This window comes from Scylla paramamosain, chromosome 2, assembly GCF_035594125.1.
Source record: "Scylla paramamosain isolate STU-SP2022 chromosome 2, ASM3559412v1, whole genome shotgun sequence".
Taxonomy (NCBI): Eukaryota; Metazoa; Arthropoda; class Malacostraca; order Decapoda; family Portunidae; genus Scylla; species Scylla paramamosain.
Window position 1 is genome coordinate 30,762,367 of NC_087152.1, and position 5,491 is coordinate 30,767,857.

At 45.3% G+C, this 5,491-nt stretch overlaps 1 long non-coding RNA gene across 1 annotated transcript; it reads left to right on the forward strand.

Annotated features, from left to right (window-relative positions):
* Positions 1-2,208: 2,208 nt before the first annotated feature.
* Positions 2,209-4,627, forward strand: LOC135113029 (uncharacterized). The gene is made up of 2 exons (XR_010274694.1): positions 2,209-2,576; positions 2,639-4,627. It is a non-coding gene; the product is annotated as an uncharacterized LOC135113029 (long non-coding RNA).
* The last annotated feature ends 864 nt before the right edge of the window (positions 4,628-5,491 follow it).

Genomic DNA, 5,491 nt, shown 5'->3' on the forward strand with positions numbered 1-5,491 from the left:
TTGCCGTGAGTTTTGTTGTCTTTTTTACGTGTCTGATGTAATTTTAGGCTTCCTATCAACAGCTACCTGTGTTCATGAATAAGCCAGGAGTACGTTGGCAGGGTACTGTCTATAGAAATCCCGTGTGTTGTGTTGTGATGAGTCATTGGTAAATGACCGAAAAGCGATCGTTCTGGTTGTTTATATTTATGTAGAATGAAAAAAAAAAAAAAAAAAACATGGTCTAGAGCAGTGTGTCCAGCAGCGGGCCCGCGGGCCACTTGATTTAGTGTGGCCCGCGTGCACTCATCGATTAATTTTGTGATAAGAAAAAAAGATACTTAAATGGTATTCAACTATGGTGAAGTGTGTGGAATAATAACGATTAGCTTGTTATGACATCGCTGCTGGAATAACATAATGCCTGCAGAGCGAAAGTCCTTCCCCATAGTTATGATGTAGGGACGTAGGGATATGGTACACGTCATGAACACGGCCACTTCTTTGTGCCAAGAACGTTTTCATAATGTCTTGTTAGTATTTTTGCATTCACTCCTGAACCCACCAATCTCAGTAAGTGTACATTGGATTGGGGTCAGGTTTCAGATGAGGCGTCGGGAGCTGTAAGGCCTTAGGCCTAGTTGCCTAGCATATACCGTTACTAATAACTCTCTTCCACTGTCGGTATTCTCACACTGGAATTAAATTCGTGAAATTCGTTTCCGTTTTTTGGCCCAGGCGAAGGACAGACGAAGCACGTGGCACTTGTATACACAGATCGCCACTCCAGTAGTCCACTACAGCCCAGTGCTCAGTACACATCATGCATTTATTGAATATTTTTACTCTTATTGTAGTGCATTTGACCTTTTTGGCTTTTTTACCTTTGGCCTCTTTCTGCTTCAGTAATCTGGCAACCCTGAATGCACTGCCTTCAGCTCCACCCACCACTCACTCTCACTTAGGCCTTCATGTGAGGCACATCGCATCTCTGAAGTCCATGTGCGCGGCACTTCGTACAAAGCACTATGCAGGATGTGCTTTATTAAAATGAATTTTTCGATGTTTATTCATCAGTTTAGTTTGTCATCCATAATCAGTATTATCATTATTAGTAACATTTATAATTCCAGTGTGCACCTTTACCTAGTGAACATAAAGGAAGAAAAACACGTAAGTAGAAAGTATCCTACACAACACAAATAAGTAAATCTACATAAATATTAACTTGGCGAAAATCAAGTAGTATGATAGTAAATCAATTCTGCAAAACAAATAGATTCAGTACAGTAGAAAACAGAAGTAAATGCCAATAACACCGTGCAGTGCATCAAGAATAAACAACAAGGTGGTCTGCAGCGTTACAAATACGACAGGGAAATAAAAGGACACAGGCCAGCTGCACAACGATGATGGTAGTGATGATGATGATGACGGTAATAATAATAATAATAATAATAATAATAACAACAATAAATAATAATAGTAATAATAATAACAACAACAGCAGCAATACACTTCACTACGTAAATCCTGTGTGAAGAACAAGTGAGTGCTTTAAGGGCACTCGCTGCCAAGAGCCGCTCACCAACTTTTTTCAATGACATAATTTGACTGATGTCTATGTTGAGAGTGGACGTGAATTACGAATAAAGCAATCCGTGGTTCTCTGGGCTGAGTCATTCTCGTGCTGCAGGATGGACAGGTGTAATGGTGTGTTGTGTTGTTGTTAGTGGTGGTGGTGGTGGTGGTGGTGCAGCACAGGGGAGGGTTCCGGGAGGCGGCTCCAGACCCAAGGAATGCCTGCCGCTGTCAAGTTCTCTGATCTCACCTACTGCTAGTTGCACTCCACGACATACTCCCACAAGTCAACAATTATCTAGTTATCACTGTGGGAATGAACGTTCACATTAGAATCAGCAGCAGTTTTTCTTATTGAACTTTTTGTGCTGTATGAACACAGGAAGGGAAATCATGTGTTCAAATATATCTTGTTTACCGTTGGGGTTTCATGGCGTAGTGACAGTCTTGGGAACCCAGTGTGTGGGATGCCAGCGGTCATATCCCATACAAAATACAATAAATAAATGACGTGATGAAAAATAATTCACATCATAATTCTTTAATACACACTGGCATGAACATAAGGTGGGGAAATAGAGCAACTTTACAAAAAAAGATGGGAAGATGGGGAAATAGAACCAACTTTAAAAAAAAGAAAAAGGGTCCCCCGTGGCCCAGTGGGTAGAGTGATGCACTTGGAGTTTGGCGTGAGGGAAGTGAGGGGCGCGTAGGTTCGAACCCCCCTCTCGGAACTCGCAAAAACCTTCAAAGAGCATCCCTCCATCACCATGTGTGCCTCAAACACACAGGCACGGTGGTGGAGCTGCCCACGGGGAGGAGGGGAGGTGAGTGCGCAGCACCTCCCTACCCTCCCCAGGAGTGGAAGGCATGGCCTTACCACCCCCGGGAGAGCAAGGGAGGTGAGTGCACAGCGCTTTCCTTCTCTCCCCACCTAACCCTGGCAAGTCTACGGACTACCAGACGAAAAAAAAAAAAAAAAAAAAGATTAAACAAATGATTATTAAAAAATAAAGGTGAGTGCATAGCACTTTCCTTGTCTCCAAGCAAAAGAAAAATGAATAAATAAAAAATAAAGGTGAGTGCATAGCACTTTCCTTGTCTGCAAAAGAAAAATGAATAAATAAAATATAAAGGTGAGTGCACAGCACTTCCCTTGTCTTCAAGCAAAAGAAAAATTAATAAATAAAAAAATAAAGGTGAGTGCATAGCACTTCCCTTCTCTCAACACCTACCAGGCAAAAAAAAAAAATAAATAAGAAAAAAATATTAATAAATAAAAGATACGAGCTACCTACCTGACCCTGGAAAAAAAAAGTTTGAAAAATATATGAAAAAAAAAATACTAATCTGACCTTGGCACCACCAACCTAACTGACTCTTGACCACCAACCCTGACCAACCACCGACCGTGGGAAGCATGGGAGGTGAGTGTGCAGCACCTCCCTACCTTCCCCAGTCTCCCAAGTTTGACTCTAACAACCACCAACCTGACTGACCAAGAAAACACCATCAGAGGAAGAAGAAGGAGGCAAGGGAGCAGGGGAGGTGAGTGTGCAGCACTTCCCTAACCCCCAATCTCATTCTGACCACCTACTGACTGGCAGCAGACCACCACCGACCTGACTGAACTGAATAATTAAAAACTAGGGAAGCATGGGAGGTGAGTGTGCAGCATCTCCCTACCCTTCCCAGTTTGACTCTGACAACCTGACTTATCCTGGCATCTCCAATCTCACTGACCACCACCAACCTCACTGATTCGGAGGAGCAATGAAGGTGAGTGTGCAGTTACTCTGACTCTGACCATCACCTGACTGACCGACCCTGGGGAGCATGGGAGGTGAGTGTGCAGCACCTCCCTACCCCCATATCTGATTCTGACCACCAGCCTGACTTGACTGACTATGGCAACAGACCACCAAACTGACTGACTAAGGGGAGTGTGTAGCACCTCCCTAACCCCCAATCTGATTCTGACCACCTACTGACTGACTGACCTTGGGAAGCATGGGAAGTGAGTGTGCAGCACCTCCCTACCCTTCCCATTCTTTCAGGAACCTCACTTATTCGGGGGAGCAAGGGGAGGTGAGTGTGCAGCACACCCCTAACCCCCAATCTGATTCTGACCCTGGCAAGTGAGTGTACAGCACCTCCTTACCTGTACTGATTCTGGGGAGCAGGGGAGGTGAGTGTGCAGTGCCTCCTACTCCCCCCATTCTCACTCTGACCACCACCAGCCTGACTGATCCTGGTAAGGCGGATGTGCAGCAATTCCAAAACAACTAACCTCCCAGTTTGTCTCTAACCACCAGCCTTACTGCTTCGGAGGCGAGTGTGCAGCACCTCCCTACCCTCCCCAGAGGAGGAAGGCACCGCCTTACCACCCCCTACCACCAAATCCCTACCACCAAATCCGATTCTAACCCTGGCAACTGATCCTGGCAACTAGCTGACTCTGGCAACAGACCAAGGGTAGGTGAGTGTGCAGCACCTCCCTACTGACCTGACCACCAACCCTGACCCTGGGAAGCATGGGAGGTGAGTGTGCAGCACCTCCCTACCCTTCCTCCCACCAACCTGACGGACTCTGGCAACCCCAAAAACAACTAACCTGACTGGGGAGGAGGGGAGATGAGTGTGCAGCACCTCCCTAACCCCCTAATCTGACTCTGACCACCAGCCTGACCCTGACAAACTGACCATCAAGATGACTCACTCATTGATTCGGGGAAGGTGAGTGCAATACCTCCTACTCTCCCCAATCTAACACTGACTACAGATCTGACTGACCCTGACTGACTCTAGAGGGGAGGTGAGTGTGCACCACCTGCCTGACTGATCCTGGCAAGGTTAGTGTGCAACAGCAACTCCCTACTGACTCTGGCAACAGAGTCTGACTGAACCTGGGGAGCGGGGGAGATAAGTGTGCAGAACCTCCCTACCCTTCTCAGTCTCCCAGTTTGACCACCTACATGACTGACCAACCTCACTGCTTCGGAGGAGCTCTGACCACTAACTAAATGACCCTGACTGGCTCGTGGTTTCCTCACTCTGATTTTGATTGCCATATTCTGACTTACTTTGGCAACACTTCCCTACCACGAACTTGACAATAAGACCACCAAACTGACCAGCACCTCCCGACCTGTCTGACCGATTTTGGCAACTGACCCTGGCTACTCCAAAGACCGTTATCATCAGAAAAACAAGAACAGGAAGCACCACCATCAAAGGAAGAAGAAGAAGAAGCATCATTACCGCCATCATCAGAGAAAGAAAACAAGAAAAAGAAACAGCACCATCGCCTTCATAGGATAAAGAAGAAAAAAGAACCACCACCACCACTGCCATCAGATGAAGAAGCAGCAGCATCACTGCCATTAGAGGAAGAAGAAGAAGAAAAAGCAGCACTACTGCCATCAGAGAAAAAAGAAGTCAGACTGACTGGGGAGGAGGGGAGATGAGTGTGCAGCACCTCCCTAACCCCCTAATCAGAGGATCCGATATATCCATAAATACATTATATTCATTTCTCTTATATAAACTACAACTAGTGAAGCTTTCTGTGGCGCCAGGCAAAGCTCGGCCTGTGAGAGGAAAAAATGACACTCAACTATCCTCCTCTTCCTTTTCTTATAATCTAAGCTGGAAACTTCACATCTCATCTCTAGCTAAAACAGTTAGGTGTTCTCCGTCGTGCTATCCTTTCCTCAGAGAATGTTCCTGTTTGACTTCCTTTGTATTCTTCCTATTCCTTCTCCTTTCATTATGTCTCCTCTTTTCTTCTTCTTCTCATCCTCCTTCTCCAGCATTTCTTCTCTCTTATTACTCATTTCTCTCATAATTCATTCAATGTTAGTTTTTTTTTTTTTATTTATGTACACTTAAGCCTTGGACAACTAATTACAAAAGAATCTGACATTTTTTC